We start from the raw sequence: 27100 nt of genomic DNA, 5'->3' as shown, positions 1-27100 counted from the left end.
ACAAAAGAAACAATCACATAATCCAAGTCATAAAAACTTTACAATAAAGAACAGGGTCTTAAAAAAAACAATTCGTTTAAAAACAATACATAAAACCAACCAAATGTATGTGCAAAAAAAACACAGCTTCCATTTGTACCGGTTAGCAAATGTGACAGAAAAAACAACCCGCTTCACCCCCTATCTTTGGACCATGAACCGGCACGAGTCCAGGTGGCAGGCAAACACCAGCAAGGGCCCCATTTCTCCTGGGCGATGTCTTCTCCCTCACGCAGCGCATCCTGTATCTGATACTCTCCGAGCCTGTGGCAAGCCAAGTTCTTCACCTCTCCAGAGGTCAGAAGGTTTCCTTTAAACACTAGGAGGTTTCTCGCCTTCCACATGGCCTCTTTAAAACAGTTTAGCATGACCCATAGGTATGGCCATTCCTCTTTTGGGATGAACCCAGGCTTAACCCCATACAAAACCATTGCCTTTAGGAGCCTTCTCTTATTTAAAAAACAGCACAGAAAAACTTCGGCTTCCCGCCAGACTTTTTTAGCTTGCCCACAGTCCCAGAACAGGTGCGCTGCCGACTCTTTTTCCCCACAGTCCTTAAAAGGACATCTAGGGGTCTTCCCGAGCTTCCTCCGAAACATAGCAGCCCTTACTGGAAGGATCTCATGTACTGTCTGCCATGCCAAGTCCTTGTGCCGATTCATGAGTCTCGGGTGAGCTACCGCCAACCAAATTCCTTCCACAACCTGTGGGTTAAAAAAAGAAACGTTACACATCTTCTCTCTATCCAGTACATATTTCCGCACTTTCCGGGGGTCCTGCCACACCTCATTATCCAGTGTAAAAAGCTCCTCTTTCTTTAGAAACAGTTTAATTTTATTATAGTGAAAGGGTGCTTCCCATGCCGTCGGCACTGACAAAACAGGGTAAAACATTTTAAAACCTCTTAAGATCGGTCCTAAAAAATATCTCACAAAATGCGCTGTTTTGGTTGACCCATACAAACATAACCTTACATGACAAATGACAAAATGCAAAAACAGGGTTTTTGTGAGGTCAGGAACCCCCTTCCCTCCATTTTTTGCGGCCCTGTGTACCACCTCTCTTTTTAGCATTTCATTCTTCCTCCCCCAGAAGAAACGCATCACGCTTCGTGTCAGGGCACACAGGACATTTCTATTTGGAGGGAACACTGCTGACAAATACAACAAAACAGGTAAAATAACAGATTTTAAAATTAAACATTTTCCCTCAAAGGTGAGTTCCCTGAGGCTCCACAGCCCCAACTTTTGTGCAACCTTTGCTGTAACGTCCACCCAGTTCTGCATCCCAGACCCGTTCTTAAAAAATTTAATCCCTAAAATTTTAATAAAATCATTCTTAAAACACAACCCAATACTGGGTGCTCTGGCCCACTTCCCATACATCATGCACTCGCTCTTATTAAAGTTGACTTTAGAACCTGACGCCCTGCAGAACCCCTCAACTGTACTCATTGTCCTCTCCATGGAAAACTCGTCTCTGCAGATGATTGACACATCATCCATATACAAAATGCATTTTACTTGTTCACCTCCACTCCCAGGTACAAACAGTCCACAGGTCTGTTTATTAGCCCTAATAGCAATGGCTAAAGGCTCAATGCTACATATAAACAGCAAAGGAGACAGTGGACAGCCTTGGCGCACTCCGCTTCGGATTTTAACTGGTTCAGACGAGCTCCCATTTACCAAAACAACACTTTGAATGTCTTTATACAAGATCTGAATCCAATTAACGAACCCGATTGGAAACCCCATTTTCAACAGTACACCAAACATGTACTTGTGCGCTATCCTATCATATGCCTTCTCTAAATCCAAATTCAGGACACTAAACGGGAGCTCCCTCTCCCTGGCATAACAGATAGTATCTCTCACGGGTATCAGGCTGTCCATTATCCTCCTACCCGGGACTGCACATACCTGGTCCTGATGGATGACTGTATCAATCACCTGCCCCATCCTCCCAGTCAGGATCTTCGCCAGCAACTTATAGTCTGTGTTAAGGAGACTGATTGGCCGCCAGTTCTTCAAATCTTCTGGATCTCCCTTCTTATAGAGCAGAGTGATGATGCTCCTCTTGAAGGAAGCAGCCATTTCCCCAGCATTAGAAATCTCTATAAAAACACTCAACAAATCATATTTTAAAATACTCCAAAAGCACTTGTAGTATTCAGCAGGTAAGCCATCCTCCCCAGGCGTTTTCCCCATTTTGCTCATTTTCAAAGCTTTATCCAGCTCTTTTAGAGAAAAGCCCTTTACCAACATCTCCTTCTGTTCATTATTTAACCCTGCATTAATACCTTCAATCATTTCTTTATAATTGCTCTCTACCACACTCTTTTCATTGTACAAATTCTCATAAAAAATTTCCGCCACTTCACACATGTCTTTATTTCCATTCCTCACCCCACCATCGACCCCTTTTAACCCCTCCATCACCTGCTTCCTGTCAAATACTTTCTTAAAAAAGAACCTTGAACAGGTCTCTTCTTTCTCAATCCTTTCTATCTTGCTTTGCAGTATCACTGACTCACTTTTTTTATACCTTAAATGTTTTATTCTCTCTTTCACCCCCTTTATCTCTTCAGAGACTCCAAAACCCGCCCTCTCCTGCAAAAACAATCTCTGAAGCTTCCTTTCCAGCCATTTACATTTCTCTCTTGCTTTACGCACCTTATCCCTGCCTTCATTTATAAAAAACAATTTGGTTTTCCTTTTAACAAAATCCCACCACTCACTCTTCCTTTCAAAGAAAACCTGTAAAGACCTCCACCCTTTATACTTCTCTACATATTTCTCTCTTATTTTACTATCCTCTAATAGTTTTACATTTAATTTCCATACTCCCTTCCCCTTTTCACTCACCCCTCCCAGATCCAATGTTGACTTCACCATCACATGATCGGAGAAGAACACAGACTCCAGTTTACAACCTTTAACCTCCACCCCCTCGGAAACAAAGACCATATCGATCCTGGATTTCCTAGTCCCCTGAGGGTTGCTCCAGGTAAAGCCCTCTTCAGAATGGATCCTCTTATAGCAGTCTGTCAACTTAAAATCTTTAATAATTTTATTCAATAACACTGATGTTTTATCTAATTTAAACTCTTCCTTCCCAGCCTTCCTGTCACTCCCACTCCTCACACAATTCCAGTCACCACCCATCACTACCGGTATGGATGAACTAAGCTCCATCCTCACCAGTCCCAACAGTTCAACCCTCTGGTGTTTCTCCACAGGCGCATACACATTCACCAGTTTAATCTCTTGTTTATTACATACCACTCTCACCATCACAACCCTCCCATCCTGCAACACACTTCTCTCTTTAATTACACACTTATTATTTTTAAACAATATTGCCACCCCCGCATTCTTATTTTCATCTGTCCCCGACCACACTGATTCACCTTTCAGCCACATGCTTTCCAACTCTCTATATTCTTTTCTAAAACCAATCCCACACTCTTGTAAAAAGAACACATCTGCATCAATATCTGCTAGCCACTCTAAAACAGCTTTGCACCTGACCTTGCTCACCACACTCCTCACATTCACTGTAGCTATTATGAGCGCCATGTGGAACAACAAAAGGTGTGACAACATAACCATTACATTTTACTTGGCTCCATCCCCACGCTATCTGAGAACTGCTGCACGTTATCATCGTCTAAAAAAGAGGTGTCCCCAGGGTCAATACCCCTCCCGCCATAAGACCTGTCACTCAGTACCGAGGAGTCAGAGCCAGGAGATACCGGAGCTCCCTGCCTAGCATGCTTAGTATCCTCTTTTATTCCCTTTTTCCCTCTTTTCCCCACTTTCATACCACCTCTTACATCTTCTCCTTTCTCCAGTTTCCTTTTCCCCGAAGCTCTCTCCTGCTCCATTTGTTCCTCATCTAGCTCTCCTCCCACCTCTTCCTCCTCCTCCTCCACCTCTATCTCCTCTTCACTAGACTCCCCCTCCGATCCACTCTCTACATCACTCACCACATATCCCCTTGGATGCATCTGGCCACATGGGATAGGGGTCTCGTCCTGGGTACCTGAGGGACCTACCTCCCCCTTACTCTTATTCGACCCCTCTCCGAGCCCCTCACTGTCCTCTTCTGAAGATGTAACCTGTAAATCTACTGCCAAGGAAACCCCCTGCTGCTCCTTCTGTCCGTCCCCCTGATCCATCTCCTCCTCCCCCTCACTTCCTCTCTGCTCTCCCGCCCCAGATGCCTGCCCCTTCCCCTCATCCTCTCTACTCTCACTCTCCCCTCTCCCCTGCTGCTCACCTCCCTTCCCTTCCCCCTCAGTACTCTCCTTCCTCTTTCCTCTCCCTTCCTGCTGTTCCCTGTCTTCCCTCCCTCCTCCTCCCTCTCCCTCTCCCTCTGCTCCCTCTCCCTCTCCCTCTGCTCTCTCTCCCTCTCTTCATTTCTCTTTGCTTTGTTAGCAAAGGAGGCCGGACAGTGCATAAAAAGGTGCTCAGTACTGTCACATAAGCTACACTTCCTTTTCTCCTGACACTCGCTCGCCACATGCCCCTCACCTTTACAAACATAACACATAATTTTTGTGCACCCCGCCGCCAAGTGACCCATTGCCCCACACTTTCGACACAATTTGGGTTGCCCAAAATAATGTACATATCCCCTATCCATCCCCAGTACTATTTCAGAGGGAATGACTCTATACCCCTCATACCCATTCGGATCTGGCCACAGACTTACACGCACTCTCCATGCACCATTCCATACCCCATCACTATCCCTCACTTTCTCTGCACCCCCATGCACCAAACAATACTTTCTCAGCCACATACACACATCCTCTCCTTGCACAGTCTCCGAACCCATCCTCACAATCACCACCCTCCTAGCAACATCAGTCAAGGTAGTCACATGAAACCTACTCAACTGATGGTCATCTTTCCCTACAATAAACAACCGGTGACATTTCTGCAAATCACTCACCTCCCTAAAACTCACATCCCAAGTGTTTCCCTTCCCCACAGTAATAATACAATTGAGTTGATCTGGCTTGAATCCCAATTTATTCTGTAACACAGACCTAGAGAACTCAAGCCTATTAAATTCAACCTCCTGCCCCTCTCCTCTCTCCTGCTCCTTCAAGGAAATCCTTATACAATTAAAACGACGTGCCGCAAACCTCGAGGCCGCCATTTTAACTATGTAAACACCTTCTCCCACAAAAAAGAAAGTTTAAGTTTTAATTTAGCCAAGGCCAAAAAAAGCAAGGTATCAACCTATTGAAAAGAAAACGAAAAACAGCAGATAAGGTGCCCTCAAAGGGTCCCCCTTACCTGCTCAACAACCTGGCTCCTGGACTGCCGCCTGCCCTAGTCCTCTCCTACCCAGACCACAGCTACCAGCAACCAACGTTGCTCCCGTTTACCTTACCGATACCTTACCGATCGCTTGCAAATCAAACTGCGGTCAAGCCACACACTCGATCTGAGCCAAGAGGCCGAGAAGCGATGGCGACTTGGCCCTTGCCCGGGGCCCCCCGGCCCGGTCGGCACAGGGGGATTCAAAGGTGGGTGCAGAATTCCAAGCACATGCAGGCTCCAAAAGAACTGGCTGCAGCCTCCAGAGGGGAAACGTGCAATTTAAGCAGGAGGAAACAAAACAAAGCACAAAAACACACAACACCAAAAGCAAAACGAAACATAAACTGGCGGACTGCGCCTTACAAATAGTCTGGCCACGCTGCTATGCTGTGCAAGGTGACTTGGGTAACTACCAAACTGTGCCTCGCTGGCAGGCTGGCTGGCTGAGGACCTGGGCACAGGGACGTGTTCCACCACACTTGTCTGGTTAGCTGCATGCTCCCAGGAAACAGACTGCTGCTGTCTACATCATCACCCCGTGAGAATCAAAGAAAGAAAGGAGAAAACAACGAAAGGAGAAAAGAACAACAACAACAACAACAACAACAAGTAAAACGGCGGGAAAACTTGCATCAACACCGGCACCTCCCCTCCAGCAGGGGTAGACAAAGCGCCCACAGGAGGAGATCCAGATCTGACTTTGACCAACGTTAGAGAAAGGTGTGCACCGTTCCCGGAGGCACTGCAATACCGGGCCGATGCGTGGAGTGGACGGAGCAAGCCCCTGTTCCATCTCCAGATTCCAAAAATCAATTTAATATATGGTCCCCTGATAGGGGACGTATCAGATATTAAACTGATAAGAACAGATTTTTTTTTTTTTTTTTTTTTTTTATTAGAAAATACTCAAACAATAAATACTCAAACAATAAACACAATCACGTAATTAACAATTCAAAACAGACCTTACCCTTCCCCAAATATTTTCACAAAAATCATCCCCATACATGTGTTTGTCCATTTTAATTACATCTTTTATCTTCCAAAGAAACAAAAAATAGGCTTCTGTCGGTTCTGTTTTATCTTTTTTCTTTTTAATACACAAATTTCTTTTCTCCCATAATACCACCTTCCCCAAACTAATAATAAGCCATACTGCTCTAAATTTCTCTTTTGGCAGCTTTATCACCTCCTCCCCATACAAGATAACCTTCCCATTCAAAATTATATCACAAAACAAACTAATAAGATTGCTACATTTTCCCCAAAATACCTTTGCAAAAGTGCAGTCCCAGAACACATGTAAGACTGTTTCCTCCTTTTTGCACCTTGGACACTCTGCGTTTACCGCACATTGATGCCTATACAGTCTTTCCTTTACTGGCAATCTATCTAGAGCACACAGCCACCCCAAATCTTTGCACTCATTTCCTAACCATTTTGGCTGTATGCCTTCCCAATTTACTAATTTAAGATTGTGTTCATATCTTCCTTCCCATCTCTCTCTTATCTTTTCATACATTTTTTTATGGTTTAACAAAACATCCCTTTCTATTTCTTTTATTTGCATTTTTAAAAAGACTGATGCGTACATGTAGTGTTCTGGCCTTGTCTCAGCGTTTGGGACCGTGTTGTCCCAGGGTATTATCCCTCTTAAAACTGCTCCAAACCATAACCGAGTAAAATAAAAAGACTTGTGCTCTGTTCCCTTCAGCAGTGTTTTGCATATTTGATTTAAAAAAAAACAATCCAATTTTACAGATAAACACGGAATGTCTCTTCCTCCCTTTGCCACCTTCCCATACATCAATTCCCTATTCACACTTTCGTATTTATTGCCCCATACAAAAGAAAACATTAACCTAGTTAGTATTATTTTATTTTTTGCGTTAATAGGAAACACCCGTGCCAAATAAACTAGTGCTGGTACTATGTCTGTTTTTATTACTAGAATTCTCCCACTGATGGTCAGTCTTCTACATTTCCACATATTTAATTTTACTTTAACTTTCTCAATTTTCTCTTCCCAATTTTTCTTTATCCCATCCTTCTGAAAAAAGTGCACCCCCAAGATTTTTAACCCTTCCCTGCACACAGTTATACCTCCCCTGCTGTCCGTCCTCCCTTCCCACTTACCACAGAACATCATGCACGATTTCTCCAAATTTACTTTTGACCCAACAGCTTCTCCGTATGTTTTTAATAACAAGATTGCTCTATCTATGGCCCAATCTGAACATAAAAACAAAGTTGTGTCGTCTGCGTATTGTGCAATCTTGACCCTTTTCCCCTTACTCCCTGGGATATGAACCCCATCTATATCTTTATCTTTTCTTATTAAGTTTGCCAAAGGCTCAATACACAACACATACAATAATGGTGACATCGGACACCCTTGCCTCACCCCCCCTTCCTGCCTTACCTGTTCACTGAGAAACCCATTAATTTGCACCTTGCTAGTTGCTTTGTTGTACATCGTTCTAATCCACTTTACAAAGGTTCCACAATTCATTCTTTCTAGAACGGAAAACAGAAATTCGTGGCTGACCCTATCAAAAGCCTTCTCCTGGTCAACACTCAACAGACACAGAGGTAAGTCTCTTTCTTTTACCCAGCTGATGACATCCCTAGTTAATTGTAAATTGTAAGTTGTGGACCTATTCTTAACCCCACAAGTCTGGTCCTCATTAACTAGACTGGGCATCACTGCTTTTAGTCTATTGGTCATTACTTTACCCAAGATTTTATAATCTACATTTAACAGGGTAATAGGCCTCCAGTTTTTTAGCAGGTTCTTATCTCCCTTTTTATATATCAGACTTATTATCCCTGTCTTCATGGTTTCTGGCATCTCTCCATCCACCAAAATCTCTCTGTACACCTCAGTTAAATCGTCTCCTAAAATATCCCAAAAACAAACATAAAATTCCTTTGGTAACCCGTCACACCCAGGAGTTTTATCAGCTTTCAAAGACTTCAATGCCGTCTCTATCTCACATTTGGTTATCTCTTGCTCCAGAAGTGTTTTCTCATCGTTATTTAACTTCTGGTCTATATTGTTCAACAATTCCTCTGCTTTTGTGTGATCTATTTCCCTTTTGTTAAAAAGTTCCTGATAAAACTCCTGAGCATGCTTTAAGATGTCCTCTCTTTTATTGATTTTCCCTGTCCCTGTTTCTAATTCAGAAATTACACATTTCCTTTGTTTTCCTTTAATACTTTGAAAAAAAAATTTAGAGCATTTTTCGTCTTGTTCTTTTTCTGTTACTTTAGCCAAAAATGTAAATTCCTTAACCTTTTTTTCGATGTTATTTTGTATTTCCTTTTTAATGTTGTTATATGCTTCTAAACTAACCTCTTTCCCCTCGTTTATTTTAGAATGCATGATCTCTAATTCTTTTTGTAATTTTCTCTCAAAATGTCTCTCCTCTTTCTTTTTCCTTTTACTGTATATTTGGCAAAACTATCTTATTTTAACTTTTACCATCTCCCACCAATCAACAATGGTTCCGAAAGCCCACTTCATATCTTTCCATGTATTATAAAAGATCTTAAATTCGTGCCTGAATTCATCACACTCTAACCCTTTCATATTCAATTTCCAATACCCCCTACCTATGTCCTCCCCCTTAATTTCAATAGAAGCCCCAATTGTATCATGGTCTGAAAACCAGTTGGGATACATGAAGAAATCCAAGATCTTAATATTTTTAGATATAAAGAAGTAATCTAACCTTTTACTCGCTCCTCTTGAGTTTCTCCATGTATGCCCTACACCTTTTTTATTGTGTCTCCTATACACATCCACCAAATCATAATCCCCCAATACCTTTATTAAATACTGTGCAGAAAAGTCATAGTCACCCTCAAAACATGTGTTAAAATCCCCACCCATTACAACTGTGCGATTGGTACATAGAATATTAGGTAAGTGCTTAAATGTGTCCAGCCTTGTCCCTTTTAATGTAGGTGCGTACATATTCACCAGGCTAAGCTTTCTATCATTGAGCCTGCCATCTGTATACATTAATCTGCCTGGTATGATCACTCTTGTTTCCTCAATGACAAACCTGGTATTTTTAAATAATATTCCCACCCCATCTGAATGTACATTACCAATGCTCCATACTGAAGCACCATCCTTCCAGTCCTTACTAAAGCGTTCAATGTCCTCTGAATTCTTCAGGTGGCATTCCTGCAAAAAACAGACTTGAAAGTCCAAAGACCTGAGAGAAAAGAACAAGGAAGCCCTCTTACCAACATCTCTCATGCCCCTAGTGTTGACTGAAAACACGTTGAAATACATTTTTTTTTTATGTTCCATCTTCTTTACCACCCTTCTGGAACATTGTCGTTTTCTTCATGTTGTCCACCATTGAGTCACTCAAGTAATTGAGCTGGGAATCCACGCTGTTCTCCTCACTATCCACTTCTGATGGCACCAACGGGGAGCTCTCTATGGAAGACGGCTCGACACTTGAGACTTCTTCCTCTCCCACCTCCTCATTTTCCAAACACTCGTAGCTGTTGGATGTCTCAATTACGCAGACTTTGTTGTCACCTTCCAAACCCTCCTGGTTTAATTTCCTCTTTGTCGTTCTTTTTCCTCCCACCAATTCCCAACCCATCTCGTCACTTTCTTCTGTGTCTCCCCATTGTTTTGTGCCCCCAACAGGTGTATCTGAAATCACCGTACCTTGAGATGATTCGTCGGTCGCCATAGCTTCAGGTAAGTTCTCAACACTAGTAACTGACTTCTTTTTTTCCCTTTTTTCTTTTCCAGACACTCCTGCCACAGGGTCCTCAACAGCGGGAGGCTCCAACCCAACAGCCAGAGGCTCCTCCATCGCAGCCGCCGTTGTAGTCACTGGAAGATTCTCCTGCACAGCGCCTTCAGAAACAGCGCCCCCATCAGCACAGGTAGGTGCAATTTCTTCTAGAACCTCCTCAACGTCACGAAATGACTCAGCGTAAGTCTTGTGTCGGTAAGGGCAGTCCTTGAACATGTGCTCAGTGGAATCACACAGGTTGCAGGATCTGGGTTTTTTACATTCCTTTGCCTCATGTCCCGTCTCTAGACAATTTCTGCAGAAGATATTAGGGCACATTACTGCAATATGTCCCTGCTCTCCGCATTTTCGACAGGTTTTGGGTTGTCCATAATAATACAGATATCCCTTAACACCACCGATATAAAAGGATGCTGGGGGACATTCAAACCCTCCTATTTTCCTCTTAAAACGGACAGTGTATTTTCTATTCCCGTTCCACATACCATCATAGTCCATCTCTCTTACTCCAGCACCTAAAACATCGCAGTATTTAGTCAGAAATCGCCGAATGTCCTGCTCTTTAGTATAAGGGTTCTGCATGCACACTGTCACGGTTCTCACCCGGCTTGCAAACAGTGGCTCCACTCTGAAGTTTGAAATCGGAGAGATGTCCTTTGATTCCAGGCACTTGGTCCATGCTTCCTCGCATAAGTAGTCCCCCGCGAAAGTCACTTCATAGGTACTCCTTAGTGGAAAGTCCCGGTAGCAATAGATCTGCGCCGCTGTAACTCCCAGGAATTCAAAAATGATGTCCTTGGCAAAGCTCCTTCTTGTCATGGTGAACTGAACTCCATCCTTTTCTCTTCCAATGAAACGTATTGTATTCAGAAGTCGCGCCGAGGGGGCCGACATGTAGTCTCCGGTCGCCATCACCTTCTCTTTTCTCTCTATTTAGAAAAAGCTGCGGTCATGCCACATACTTAATCCGAGCCAAGAGGCCGAGAAGCGATGGCGACTTGGCCCTTGCCCGGGGCCCCCCGGCCCGGTCGGCACAGGGGGATTCAAAGGTGGGTGCAGAATTCCAAGCACATGCAGGCTCCAAAAGAACTGGCTGCAGCCTCCAGAGGGGAAACAAAACAAAGCACAAAAACACACAACACCAAAAGCAAAACGAAACATAAACTGGCGGACTGCGCCTTACAAATAGTCTGGCCACGCTGCTATGCTGTGCAAGGTGACTTGGGTAACTACCAAACTGTGCCTCGCTGGCAGGCTGGCAGGCTGAGGACCTGGGCACAGGGACGTGTTCCACCACACTTGTCTGGTTAGCTGCATGCTCCCAGGAAACAGACTGCTGCCCGTCTACATCATCACCCCGTGAGAATCAAAGAAAGAAAGGAGAAAACAACGAAAGGAGAAAAGAACAACAAGTAAAACGGCGGGAAAACTTGCATCAACACCGGCACCTCCCCTCCAGCAGGGGTAGACAAAGCGCCCACAGGAGGAGATCCAGATCTGACTTTGACCAACGTTAGAGAAAGGTGTGCACCGTTCCCGGAGGCACTGCAATACCGGGCCGATGCGTGGAGTGGACGGAGCAAGCCCCTGTTCCATCTCCAGATTCCAAAAATCAATTTAATATATGGTCCCCTGATAGGGGACGTATCAGATATTAAACTGATAAGAACAGATTTTTTTTTTTATTTTTTTTTATTAGAAAATATTTATTAATTCATTGCAATATGAATACATCACATTTATGGTTACAATAACCATACTATTTACAAAAAAACATCCCATAGCCCAAACATTCCAATACTGTCAAATACAATAACACTTCCTTCCAGAAATCTTTCCATATTACATTCATTACAGTCCAAACAAAACTGAAACATCTATACTGCGTTCAGACCACTCCAGTAGCCAGGATCCACACACAAAAAGTAAACTTTCCATGCAGTACCTTTCACTGTACAAATCAAATCACACAAAGGGCATTACAACAAATACACTTAATCAAAAATAATTACAACAGTAGCGATTCAGCTTTGTTCAAAGCAAGAAAAACCTTTGCCCTTCCTAAATAACCTCCTCATCCAAAACCCTTAAAAACACCCAGAAACACTAACCAATACCAACAGCCCATTGCCCACCAATCCACTTTCCCACCTTCCACATTTGTTCCGCCTTCTGCTTCCCCGACTCCCGACGATCTTTGATTACATAATCCTTTAGAATGCTCAAAGCCAGCCTCACGCAGTCCGAACTTGAGAGCTGAGCATTCCTAAAAACCAGAACATTTCTTGCTCTCCATATTGCGTCCTTAAAAGAGTTCAGTATTGCCCACAACACATACCACTTGTTCTTGCTCATCTTTTCATTATGTTTCCCATATAATATCATGGGCTCATTTACTGTCTCTCCTTCACAATATTCTTTTACAAAGGTGTCAGCCTCAGCCCAAACATGTTGTGCGAAGCTGCAATTAACCAACAGATGCTCAGCTGATTCTTCCGCTCCACAACCCTGACGAGGGCATCTAGGGGTCTTCGCCATTTGCCGTCTGTGCATCATTTGTCTGACTGGCAAGGCCTCATGGGCTATCAGCCAGGCCAAGTCCCTATGTATAGTCAAGAGCCTTGGATGGGCAACCTCTATCCAAATCCTTTCCACCTGATCTGCGGTGTACCACCTGACAGGACAGATAGTATCCTTGCTCTGAACAAGTCTGACCACCTTCCTATAGTCCTCCCAGTACTCTTTCTCTATATTCTTTAATTCATTCTTAACAATAAAATCTTTAATCAGTGAGAAGTTGAAAGGCATTTCCCAAACTGTTGGTACTGTTAATGGAATATTATACATTTTAAAGGACCTTAACATTGCTCCCATATAGAACCTCAAAAACAAAGCAGCTGTACATTTTCCAAACAAACACATATGCACGTGTAAAACGACATACTTTGCAATTAGAACCAAATTTATATCTGGAAACTGTTTGCCTCCTAAAAGGGCATTTTTAACCACAACATTTCTCCTTACTTTCTCACTCTTTGACCCCCAAAAGAAACAAAACAAAGCCCTACTCAAAATCTTCAAGACATGTGTTGTTGGAGGGAACACAACCGCGATGTAAAACAGCATGGGCAAAATTGTAGATTTTAAGACCAGAACCTTTCCTTCCATTGTCAGATTTCTAAGCGACCATAATCCTAGCTTCTGTGACACACTCGTCCCTACATCCACCCAGTTCAGCTGACCAGATCCTGTGCTATCAAACTTCAAACCTAAAACCTTGATAGAATCAGTTTTAACACATACATCACTGTCTGGAGCCTCTGGCCAATTACCATAAAACATACACTCAGATTTTTCTTTGTTCAGCTTAGCCCCTGATGCTAGACCATATCTTTCTGTGTGCCAAAGGGTCCTTCTAATTGACCTTCTGTCGCTACATAAGACAGTTACATCATCCATGTATGCCAGAACTTTTACCATTCTCCCACCACCCACCTGGTACAGACATTCCTTTGACACTTTGATCTTTTCTTAAAACATTGACCAAAGGTTCCAAACAGCAGATAAACAGAATCGGTGATAAAGGGCAGCCTTGCCGCACACCACATTTAATTGGGATAACTTTTGAGAGGACCCCATTAACTAAGACTCTACTCTGTATGTTCTTATACAGCAAATCCACCCATTTTACTACACTCGCCGGAAACCCCATTTTGCCTAACACCCTTAACATAAACTTGTGCGAGACTCTGTCGTAGGCTTTCTCCAGGTCCAGATTCAAAACACACAAAGGATAATTTCTATCACGGGCATAAAACACAGAATCTCTTAACAAAATGAGGCTGTCCGTTATCCTCCGCCTTGGTACAGCACAGGTCTGGTCCAGGTGGGTTACACTGTCAATCACCGCTCTCATTCTTGATGTTAAAATCTTTGCCAAGCATTTATAATCGACATTTAATAGACTTATTGGTCTCCAATTTTTCAACTCCTCCCTGCTGTTCTTTTTGAAAATAAGGGTAATGATCCCCTCTCTAAAAGAGGGCGGCATTTCCCCCACAGCTATAACTTCATTGTAAACCATTAGAATATCAGGACCTACTATTTCCCAAAATTTGGAGTAAAACTCCCTTGGCAAGCCATCTCTACCAGGCGCTTTCCCCAATTTAAAGGACTTCATTGCCTCTGTCACTTCCTTCAGATCTAAAGGTTTTTCCAAACTTTCCCCTCCATCCACCTCACAGTCCAACTCCTCCAAAAATTCATCCATCACATTCCCTTCAATATTTTTTTCCCTATATAGAGCACTATAAAAATCCTCCACCACCTCCATCATTCCTTTGGTGTCTTTTTTAATACTGCCATCTTCGTCTTTCAGGCCAGTCATTGCCTTTTTCTTGTCCACAATCTTTTTATAAAAAAACCTGGTACATTTCTCATTTTCTTCAATATATTGCACTTTACTTCTAAACATCACGGCTTTGCACCGCTTCTCAAACAACTCTTTCAATTTGCTTTTTATTTCCTTTATGTCATCGTTCACTGGAAACCCCTGCTTTTGCAATTTGACCAGATGTTCCAGTCTACATTGCAACCCATTTATTCTCCTCCTTCCTTTGGCTGCCCTGATTTTACCTTCTGTCACAAAAAACTTTTTGATTCTCTCTTTCACACACTCCCACCATTCACTTACTGACCCATACATATCCTTCACAGTCTGCCACTCTTCATACCTACATTTAAACTTTCTCCCCAATTTTTCATTCTCTAACAGCTCCACATTCAGCTTCCATACTCCCTTCCTCACCTCACACACCCCCTCCATTCCCATCCTAGCAGTCACCATACAATGGTCAGTAAAGAACGCAGGCACTACATCACACTTATCCCACCGCACACTGTTTGAAGAAAAAATAAAGTCTATTCTAGAAGCTTTTGTTCCATCATCACTCACCCATGTGTACACATTCTCACCGGGTTTCACAGCTTTCAAGACATCTAGAAGCCTAAAATCTGTCACAAGTTCATTCAAAACTATTGATGTTTTATCTAGTTTAACTCCCTCAGGGTTCGTCCTTCTATCCGATGCCTTTAACACTGTGTTAAAGTCCCCGGCCAAAATACACACACGTGTCGTATCTAAAAGCTTCCTTATTTCCTTAAACAGTTCAAATCTTTCTTCCTTATCTGGGGATGCATACACATTAATAAAACGCAATGCTTTCCCCAGGTACTTCACATCCACAACCAGCATTCTCCCACATTCTATCACTTCCTTACTCTCCATCACAAAATTCCTGTTTTTGAAAAGAATCCCTACTCCAGCTGCTTTACAGCCATTCCCTCCTGACCAGACAGACTCGCCATGTACCCACATTCTCTCCATACCCACATAGTTATCTTGGAAGGATAATCCACATTCTTGCAAAAACACAACATCAGTATTGACTGTTCCAAGGAAATGTAAAACCGTTTTGCATCTTCCTTCACTCTTCACACTTCTCACGTTTAAAGTTGTTATCAGCAACATCAAGAAAGAGAAAGATTTGTACTGCCATATCAAACAAAAACTTAATTGCTTTTACTCATACTCATTGTCTCAACAAGATCATCCACATTCTCATACACACTTTCACTCCCAAAATCTCTCGCTCCCCCATCAAAAATAGGGGATCCTATCTCACTGCTCGGAGAAAAACCAGGGAGCAAGAAGGAAGCACTACTCCTTTCTCCTCTTTCCCGCTCCTCATCCTGCTCAGACTCACTACTCTCATCCTTATTTTTTGTCTTCTTTGTTTTTTTGCTTTGTGCCAACTCCCACTTCTCTTTTTTCCTTTTGTCAGTTGCCTTTTCCACATCCATAATCTCAATCACACTAGCACTTCTCTGTCGACTCCTGATATAACTAACACCAGCTTCCCCCCTTCCAACACTCCCCCCTCTCCCACCAGACTCACTCCTATTCCCCCTCTCCCTCTCACCCACTGTAGCACTCCTCCCTCTTTGTACAGCTTCATTATTATTCACATTCTCAGTCTCCTTTGCAGTCTTGTCTTCTTTTGATCCTTTCCCAACACTCACACCAGGCTTATTCCCAGCCTCCTTCACTCCACTCATCCCACCTTTCTTTTCTCCAAACTCATTCCCACCCATCTCTCCACCAACCACAAAGTCCCCCCTTGCTTCACCCCCCTCTTCTTCACTCATCGGTGTTTCAGGCACAACCTCTTGACTCTCAGACACGCCCTCTCCCTCTCCTCCAATCACCTCCGAACAACTCAGCACACCGGCACCCTCAAAGGCCTCTTCCTCTAACTCAACACTCTCTGCAGAGAAGGGCGATACGGCCAAATCACTAGACAAATCCACATTCAGGTTTACGACAATTTGGTCATTCCTTTCCACCTCTGCATCCACATCCACATTTACAGTGTTCTTAGTTCCCACACCAGTCATACCCTGAACCCTCCCTGCTCTCGTCCTGTTTGCAAAGGATTGTGGGCAGTCTCTAAACAAATGACCCTCCTCTCCACACAGGTTACATCTTCTCTCGCTTACACAATCCATTGAAGAGTGTCCCACCTCCTTACAAACTCCACAAATTTCCTTCTTGCAAACCACTGCCAGGTGCCCCATCTCACCACACTTCCTGCACAACTTTGGTTGGCCCTGATAAACACAAACCCTCTATTTGGTCCCAAGGTTATATCCGACAGGATGTGTCTAAAACCACCATACCCTGTAGCACTTTCATAAAGCTTTACCAAAATCCTCCATGAACCATTCCAAATTTGATCTGAGTCCAGCACTTTCACAGCACTCCTTTTAACCACGCAATACCTTGCTATCCAGGTATTCACATCTTGTTCGGATACGGTTTCATTGAACATTCTAACAGTCACTGTTTTCACAGAGTTATCTGTTAAAGCTTCAACTTCAAATTTCTCTAACACCTCATTAGACCCCAATTCATCCCTTACTCTCCAAAATTTCCTAAAGCTTGTATCATTTACAAAACTAACATCCCAAGAAAAGCCATTAGTCAACGGAATGAGACAAAAAATCTCACCTGCACTAAACCCCAGAGTCCTTTGCAACACACTTTTACTAAACTCAAACCTTGTCAGTTCAGTCTTCCCATTTCCCTCTCTAAAACACTGTTTTAAACTAAAGCGCACACAACAGTGCCGCCTCACTCCAAACTTAGAAAAAGACATTCTAGTCTAAATAAAAACCACCAAAAAGAAAAAAGAAGGAAGCCAGCCCCAAAGGGCCCTACCCCCGTAGAAAAAAAACTGCCTCCTGCTCTGCTCCTTCTAGACCTTTCCCTCCAAGAAAAGAAAACACCTCCGGGGCACCTGCACAACAAAAGGAAGAAATAAAAAATTACTTAGCAAGACAAACTACAATTGCACTATCTGCAATACACCACCGATCGCAACCCTTGATTGAGCCAAGAGGCCGAGAAGCGATGGCGACTTGGCCCTTGCCCGGGGCCCCCCGGCCCGGTCGGCACAGGGGGATTCAAAGGTGGGTGCAGAATTCCAAGCACATGCAGGCTCCAAAAGAACTGGCTGCAGCCTCCAGAGGGGAAACGTGCAATTTAAGCAGGAGGAAACAAAACAAAGCACAAAAACACACAACACCAAAAGCAAAACGAAATATAAACTGGCGGACTGCGCCTTACAAATAGTCTGGCCACGCTGCTATGCTGTGCAAGGTGACTTGGGTAACTACCAAACTGTGCCTCGCTGGCAGGCTGGCAGGCTGGCTGGCAGGCTGAGGACCTGGGCACAGGGACGTGTTCCACCACACTTGTCTGGTTAGCTGCATGCTCCCAGGAAACAGACTGCTGCTGTCTACATCATCACCCCGTGAGAATCAAAGAAAGAAAGGAGAAAACAACGAAAGGAGAAAAGAACAACAAGTAAAACGGCGGGAAAACTTGCATCAACACCGGCACCTCCCCTCCAGCAGGGGTAGACAAAGCGCCCACAGGAGGAGATCCAGATCTGACTTTGACCAACGTTAGAGAAAGGTGTGCACCGTTCCCGGAGGCACTGCAATACCGGGCCGATGCGTGGAGTGGACGGAGCAAGCCCCTGTTCCATCTCCAGATTCCAAAAATCAATTTAATATATGGTCCCCTGATAGGGGACGTATCAGATATTAAACTGATAAGAACAGATTTTTTTTTTTTTATGAAAAAAAAATACACATACATACATCCACAAAACACAATTAAACATCACAATATAAATACATATAATCACAAAAAAACTAACTTATACATACAACAAAATCGACACATTACACTATCACATTACATCCATTTCAACTATACAACGAATATAAATCATAATCACACTTGTCATTCCATTTCCTACAGGATAACATGTGCCCCTAACAATATGCCAATCCTACTTCAAATAAACAAGCATCAAGATCTCATCCCACGCCAGTAGCCCACAGATCTCCTCTTCTCCATTCCTCCAGCTTCCATCTTCTCTTCGCCTCTTGACGGCCAAGACGCAAGGCGTCTCTTAGGACATAGCCCTCCACCTGGCTTAGTCCCATTTCAAGAACCGCCTGGGCAGGCAGGCTCACGCCCTTGACCACTAAACAGTTCCTTGCCCTCCAGATCGCATCACACAGACAGCGTATTAGCACCCACAGCATACTCCACTGCACTTTGCTTATCTTCCCTTGGTCCTTCTTCAGGGACCCATAGAGCACACGCTGCCTGTCTATGAGCAGCTGACCCCGGAACAAGTCCAGGATAGAGCCTGCCTCACTCCACACCTTCTGCACCTCCATACAGTCCCACAGCGCATGCCCGACAGTTTCTTCCTCCTTACATTTCTCCCTCGGGCACCTGGGAGACCTCCCCAGCTTGCGTGCATACATCACCGCTCGAACTGGCAATACTTTGTGGGCCACCAAGCAAGACAGATCTCGATGCTCGTTCATCAGGGCAGGATGACTCGCGTTCTGCCACACCTCTGGCATCTCGTCTAATACAAGGCCATGAACCGGACACATATCCCCATTATCCTGCAGAAAATTAAACAGAGATTTGCCATTAACAACAATTTCAGCCTTACAACCCTCCAAACCCCGGGACACCACAAATCTCTTAATTAATGCATAATGATAGGGCAGATCAAAGGCTGTTGGCACAGACAACGGCACGGACATCCACTTCAGTCTCCTCAAATAGGCACTAATATAGTACCTCACAAAACAAGCACCTTTCGACACCCCATTCATACACATAGTGAAATGTAATGCACAAAATTTTGACATTAAGAACATCTGGATATCTGGCATCCCTTTCCCCCCCCTTTAATTTTTCCTTCCCCACCACACTCCTCCTCACTCTTTCCCACTTCCTCTGCCAAAAAAACCGGAACACAGCTCTGTTTAACAGTGTCACCACATTCCTTGGTGGCGGAAACACGACCACCACGTACAAAAGCAGTGGCAATATTACCCCCTTTAACACCATCACCCCCCCCCTCCATCGTAAGCCTCCATTTAAACATTTAATTTAATATTGACCCTCCCATCCCAGTTCCCATAGAACATTGCCTCTGACTTGTCCTGGTTGAGTTTTGACCCGGAAGCACGGCAAAAAACCTCTGCATTCTCCAACGTTCTTCGGATGGACAACTCGTCTCGGCAAAGGACACTAATATCGTCCATATACAGGACACATTTTACCTCCTGCCCCCCACTCCCAGGAATAGTTAGGCCTCTATACACTGGGTCCCTTCTCAACGCTTGTGCCAGCGGCTCCATACAACAGATAAACAGGAGCGGAGATAACGGACACCCCTGACGGACGCCACATTCCACACTAATAGGATTTGACAAAAACCCATTTACCAAAACCCTGCTATATACACCCTTATATAGCAGGCCCACCCAGTCTAAAAACCTCTTTGCAAACCCAATTTTTTGCAGAACATCAAACATGAACTGATGCGAGACCCGATCGTAAGCTTTTTCAAGATCTAAATTTAATATACGTAATCGAATCCCTCTGTCTCTCGCGTAACAGGTGACATCTCTCATCAATACCAGGCTGTCCGTGATCTTCCTCCCTGGAACGGCACAAGTTTGATCCAGGTGGATAACGTTCCCCAATACACCCCTCATACGTTGAGCCAATAATTTGCTGAAGAACTTAAAATCCTGGTTCAATAATGTGATTGGTCGCCAATTTTTTAGCTCAGTCTTATCCCCCTTCTTAAAAATCAAAGTAATAATACCCTCTCTAAATGAGGGGGGAAACTCCCCTTCCCCCTCCCCACACTCCCGAAACAAGGCCAACAGATCTGGTGCCACCAACTCCCAAAACTTTAAATAAAACTCCACCGGGAGTCCATCCCCCCCTGGTGTCTTGCCCAGCCTCACCCCCCTCACCACCTCATCTAACTCTTCCCTCGTGAAATCCACGTCCAGCTGCCCTCCATCCCCTACCTCCCGCTCCAGATGTCCTAACACCTCCTCCATAACCCCCACTTCAATTTTTTTCTTCCCATAAAGGCCCCCATAAAACTCCTCCACCACCCTCAACAGCCCCTCAGTAGTCTTAACTAAGGCCCCATTACCCCCTTTCATAGAGTCTATTAACTTCCTCCCATCCAACACTTTTTTAAAAAAGTACCGGCTTCCTCTAAATGCTTTTCCCTGCTCTTAAATAAGAGCCCCTTCACCCTCCTTTCTACCACCCCCCTCATCCTCTTCTTCACTTCCTTGGTCTCTTCACTGAAGTCCAGCCCTGCATTGTATAGCTTAGTTAAGCTCACTAGCTCCTTGAATAAACTCTTCTCCTGCCCTCTCTCCCTCTCCGCCTTCCTCCTCCCCACCCAAATAAAGAAATGTTTAATTTTCTCTTTCACCAACTCCCACCATTCTGCCTGGGACCCACAAAGGTCCTTCAAGGACTGCCACTGACCATACCACTCTCTAAACACCTCACACACCCAGTCATCCTCCAACAACCCACAATTTAACTTCCACACTCCCCTCCCTACATCCACACAATCTGTAAGGTCCACAGCAGCCTTCAGCGCACAGTGGTCAGAGAAGAACATTGGTACCAACACACACTCCTTGCACTCCACCCTCTGTGAGACAAACACAAAATCAATCCTGGATGCCTGGGTCCCAACCCCTTTCACCCAAGTGAACCCTCTTTCCCCCACATTGTTTACTTTAAAACAATCCACCAATCGAAAATCCTCCACTATTTCTTTTAGCAGTTTACTAGCTTTATCCAATTTGAAACCCTTCTTTATCTCTCGCCTATCCTCCATAGTTAACCCACAGTTAAAATCCCCTGCTACAATAACCGGCCTGCTCCTTACCAAATTAACCCTCAACTCTTTAAATAAACGTGCCCTCCCTTCCTCCTCGGGCGGAGCATGCACATTAAATAAACTAAAACTCTTCCCACAATATTCCGCCTCCACCTCCAGCACCCTACCTTTTTCAATAACTCTGTGGTTTCTAATCATAACCCCCTTATTTTTAATCAAAATTGCTACCCCATCTGACTTATTTTCATTTGACCCCGACCACACAGATGGCCCATAACACCACCTCCCCTCATAAGTACTATTGTCCTTAAATCAGGGATACCACACTCCTGTAAACACAATATATCACACTGTATCCCACTCAGATATAACAACACCATTTTACCCCTATCACAACTTTTGATACTCCTAACATTTAAAGTCACCACACTCGGTGCCATTGTAAAAAGGGTAAAAGCCATGCACACGCCAAATCTTTCATCATGATAGAGCTAAGAGGGGCTTTTCCCCCTCCCCCTCCTGACAACCTACCACCACTTCCTCCCCCATACTTACCGCACCCGAGGCAAACACTCACACACCCTCCGAATCCAGGAATGGCAACCCCCCGTCCTTCTCCGCACCGCCATATCCTTTATATTCACTCCTGGAGGAAATGACAGAACTAGGGGACGAAAAACCCTCCTCCCCTACTCCCCCACCTTCCTGCTCTTTTTTCTTCTTCCCCTTCTTTTGCCCTTCCACCCTGAAGAAACCCTCCCCCTCCTCCTTCTGTAACTTCCTTTTCCCTGGAGTCCTCTCCTGATCCATCACCTCTTCCTCTGGGTTACCTTCCTCCTCCTCCTCCAGCCCTGATCCCTCTACACTAGACCCATCCCGCTCCTGCATCTCACAAAGAATACCTCCCCCTACCTCATCTACAGAACTCACTAAACCACTCCCCATACACACCTCCTCGCTCCTTCCACTGGACCCCTCTCCTAGGTCCTCACTCTCCCCCTCTGATGGAGATACCAGCAAATCATCTGCCAAAACAAATCCCTGCTGCTCATTCCACACCTCCCCCTGTCTCTCCCTCACCCCCACCTCTCTCTCCTCCCTCCCTCCCCCCTTCCTCCTGCTGCTCACATCCCCCTTCCTGCCTCCCATCCTCCTCACTCTCCTCTGCTTCCTCATACCCCTTAGCCTTATTGGTGAAGGATTTCGGACAATTCATAAAGTGCTTCTCACTCCCACAGAGATTACACTTCCTCCTAACTTGACATTCCCTGGCCATGTGCCCCTCCTCCTTGCACACATTACATACCACTTTCTTACACACCACCGCTAAGTGCCCCATATCTCCACACTTCCTACACACCTTAGGCTGACCGAAGTAATGCACATACCCCCTGTCAGCACCCAGTGCAATATCAGAAGGTATATGCATAAACCCATCATATGTCCCCAACCCTGTCAACAACTCACACACCACCCTCCATGCCCCAGTCCACACCCCATCATCATCCCTCACTTTCATAGCTTCCCCCTTCACATTACAATACCTCCTCAACCAAGTGCACACATCCTGGCCTCTCACCACCTCTGAGCCCATCCTCACAATCGCCACCCTTCGTGCATTATTTGTAAGTTTCTCCAAACTCAAATCCTTTATCACATCACTTCCCCTTAAGCTATTAAACCTTCTCACACAATCCATCATGCCCATTTCAGACGCAAAACTTACATCCCATTGTCATCCTTTCCCTGTTGTAATAATACAGTTCAAATCACTTGGCTTAAACCCCAACAACTTCTGTACAACCCCTCTGGAAAATTCAAGCCTATTCGAAAACAAACTCTCCTCCCCCTGACTCGACTCATTTACAGAGAACCTCACACAATTAAAACGGCGTCCCGTTGGACCCGCCATTTTAGAAATTTGGAAAAAAAACACCCACAAAAAGAGAAAAAAGAGAACAATACTTCACTAGAATGCAGATAAGGTGCCCTCAAAGGGTCCCCCTTACCTGCCAAGCAATACCGGCTCTTTCACTGGCTTCTGGTCTTCTCTCCTACCTCCAACACCTCAGCTACCAGCAACCAATATTGCCACCGTTTACTGTACCGTTTACCGTACCGTTACCGTACCGTGTACCGTTTACCGTACCTTACCTTACCGATCACTTCACAGATCGAGCTGCGGTCAAGCCACACACTTGATCTTAGCCAAAAGGCCGAGAAGCGATGGCGACTTGGCCCTTGCCCGGGGCCCCCCGGCCCGGTCGGCACAGGGGGATTCAAAGGTGGGTGCAGAATTCCAAGCACATGCAGGCTCCAAAAGAACTGGCTGCAGCCTCCAGAGGGGAAACGTGCAATTTAAGCAGGAGGAAACAAAACAAAGCACAAAAACACACAACACCAAAAGCAAAACGAAACATAAACTGGCGGACTGCGCCTTACAAATAGTCTGGCCACGCTGCTATGCTGTGCAAGGTGACTTGGGTAACTACCAAACTGTGCCTCGCTGGCAGGCTGGCAGGCTGAGGACCTGGGCACAGGGACGTGTTCCACCACACTTGTCTGGTTAGCTGCATGCTCCCAGGAAACAGACTGCTGCTGTCTACATCATCACCCAATTGTTAGAGAAAGGTGTGCACCGTTCCCGGAGGCACTGCAATACCGGGCCGATGCGTGGAGTGGACGGAGCAAGCCCCTGTTCCATCTCCAGATTCCAAAAATCAATTTAATATATGGTCCCCTGATAGGGGACGTATCAGATATTAAACTGATAAGAACAGATTTTTTTTTTTTTTTTATTGAACAACAATACAATTACAATTACAATCAAATAATTACATATTTGCATACTACAAAGTAACCATACTGTTACAGTGGTATTTACATATTTTTCCAACACACAGTACTTTGGAGACATCCTATATTTGTATATCAGTTAGGTTCTTCCATTTTTCTTTGGCGGCATTAAAGCCCCATCTATTCACATCTATTTGGATCCGCCTCTTTACCTGCCCCCGAATCTCTCTCATCACTCTATCAGGGCACATGCTCTTGTTGTTTTTTACCAGACAGTTCCTGTTTCCCCAAATTTCAAACTTTATCAAACTTACTAGAAACCACAGTATAAAACCCATCTTTTTTGAATATTTTCCCAACCCACCACCATACATAATAAAATCATAATCCAAAACAAAACCCGACACCAATAATTCAAACAGATCCCCCGCCCTCTCCCACACTGATTTAGAAAAGGGGCATTCCCACAACATGTGCCTTTGTGTTTCCTCTGATAAACAGCTGTTCCTTGGACAAAAAGGGTTTCTGGTCAGGGAGTGCCTGTGTAGAACCTCCCGCACTGGAACTCGGCTATGTGCACATAACCAATTAAAATCACTAAATCTATTATCCAAGCCTTTCGGTTGGATCTCAGCCCAGGCATTTTGTGGAGTCAGTGAGAAAAAACGTACATAAAAGCTTGAAACAGACTGACGATACAACATTTTATGTGACAGACATAGATCTTTCTCTTTACAAGCTGGATTAGCCTTTGACCACACTACAGCTTGTTCATACCAGGCAGGCCTGATCTCTGCCTTGGGAACGCTGTTTGAAATAGGGGCCAGATGACGCATAGGCCAGGAAAACCAAAATTTGATAAAATACTGCCGTTTGTGCGAGACTTCCCCAACCAAAGCAACACATAGGTTTGAAAAAAATAAACAGTCTAATTTCAGTGGTATGTGCGGCACATCCCTCCCCCCCTCCTTTATAGGTCTGTACATAATATCCCTCCTCACATACTCATACCTCCCTCCCCACATAAACTGAAACACTGTCCTAGTGACCCCCCTTCTCATCCTGCGAGGCAAAGGAAATACATATGCCAGGTAGACCAAAACAGGCAGAACGATGGCTTTTATTACTAGCACTTTACCTTTAAAGGTTAGTCTTCTACTTTTCCAAAGTGCTAGCTGCCTTCCCACCTTTTCTAACCTCTCCTCCCAATTCTTAACCTCTGCCTGGGTGCGATGAAATGTGACCCCAAGAATTTTTATACCCTCTGTACATAGTTTTAAATCACACTGTGCATCTTCTCTGTTGCTCCAGATTCCAAAATACATCATATAAGTTTTATTTACATTCAAACAGGACCCTGAAGCTAACCCAAATCTTTGAACTAACGCTAAAGAGCTTTTTAAACTGAAATCGGAGTCCAAAAATAACGTGGAATCATCAGCGTACTGTGAGATTTTCAATACCTCTCCCTTACTACCTGGGATTACCACCCCCCCCACCCTCCCGTCCCCCCGTAGAGCCGCTGCAAAGGGCTCCACAAACAAGACATAGAGGAGAGGAGAGAGCGGACAACCCTGCCTTACTCCCGATTCCTGTCGGACCTCTCTCCCCAAATTCCCATTCACTCTGAGCCTACTGAAAACCCCATTATACATAATGCCCAACCACCTCAAAAAGTGCTCACCAAACCCGAAATTTTGCAAAACCCTGAACAAAAACCCATGATGTACCCGGTCGAAAGCCTTTTGCTGATCTAAACTAACAAGCATCAGTGGTATCCTCCTGTCCTCCGCCCAGCCAATCACGTCGCGAATCAACTGCAGGTTCCACTGGGCAGACCTGCCTGGGACTCCACAAGTCTGGTCTGTGTGCACAATATGGGGCATCGCTCTCCCAAGCCTGCCTGTAAGGACCTTTGCTATTAATTTATAATCAGCATTTAATAAGGTAATGGGCCTCCAGTTCTGCAGATCAGACTTCTCTCCTTTCTTAAATAAAAGAGTGACAATGCCCTCCTTCATTGATCTCCCTAGTTCACCTTGTTTAAAGATAGCCTGAACTACCTCCAAGACATCCTTTCCCAACACATTCCAAAAAGCCAAATAAAATTCTTTCCCAAGCCCATCAGATCCCGGTACCTTCCTGCTTTTCATCCCTTTCAAGGCTGCTGTCAGCTCCTCTAACAGTATTGGCTTTTCCAAGTCCTCTACTACTTCTTCTGGCACTCGGGACAGCACCTGAGCAAGGAAAAGGCTCCCCTCCTCCTCGCTCACATCTCGCACCGAAAACAGATCTTCATAAAAGGAGCTAGCACATTCCAGTACCTCCGCAGGGTCCAATACTTCCCTGTTTTGCTTGTCCCTCAGGCTAGTGATTACCTGCCTACTCTGTCTATCTCTGATTTGCCTAAAGAAAGAATGAGTGCAAGCTTCAGTGTTAAAGACCACTTCTCCTTGCCTCCGGAACAAAAACTGTGTGGCTTTTAAAGTAAAAATATCCTTCAACTGCTGTTTCACCTCTGCAAAATACTCCCAATTAACTGTGTGTCCCCTATTACCTAGCATGTATAATCCTTCCAAAATCCGCTGTAATCTGAAAATCTCCTTCCTTTCCCTTTTAGCCTTAGCTTTACCATACTCTTGTGACATTACTTTCACCCTCCTTTTCACCTCCTCCCACCACTCTACCACTGAACTGAAATATGGCTTCAACCCCACCCAAAACTGATAGTGCTCTAAAAAAGACTCACAGAACTCTCTCTCCTCAAGTACTTTGTTATTAAATTTCCAATAACCTTTGCCAAACAAGG

At 44.5% G+C, this 27100-nt stretch overlaps 3 non-coding genes and 1 pseudogene across 3 annotated transcripts; all 4 read right to left on the bottom strand.

The window, feature by feature from the left end:
• Positions 1-6095: 6095 nt before the first annotated feature.
• Positions 6096-6284, bottom strand: LOC121294240. Its single transcript, XR_005946748.1, has one exon. It is a non-coding gene; the product is annotated as a U2 spliceosomal RNA (small nuclear RNA).
• Positions 6285-11688: 5404 nt separating this feature from the next.
• LOC121294229 lies at positions 11689-11876 on the bottom strand. The gene has a single exon (XR_005946741.1). It is a non-coding gene; the product is annotated as a U2 spliceosomal RNA (small nuclear RNA).
• A 6327-nt stretch (positions 11877-18203) lies between these two features.
• Positions 18204-18382, bottom strand: LOC121294228 (annotated as a pseudogene).
• Positions 18383-24123: 5741 nt separating this feature from the next.
• On the bottom strand, positions 24124-24316 carry LOC121294235. Its single transcript, XR_005946745.1, has one exon. It is a non-coding gene; the product is annotated as a U2 spliceosomal RNA (small nuclear RNA).
• Positions 24317-27100: the final 2784 nt, after the last annotated feature.

This window comes from Polyodon spathula, chromosome 18, assembly GCF_017654505.1.
Source record: "Polyodon spathula isolate WHYD16114869_AA chromosome 18, ASM1765450v1, whole genome shotgun sequence".
NCBI lineage: Eukaryota > Metazoa > Chordata > Actinopteri > Acipenseriformes > Polyodontidae > Polyodon > Polyodon spathula.
Note: the sequence above shows the minus strand (reverse complement) of the source record. Positions and strands in the feature narration are given on the sequence as shown.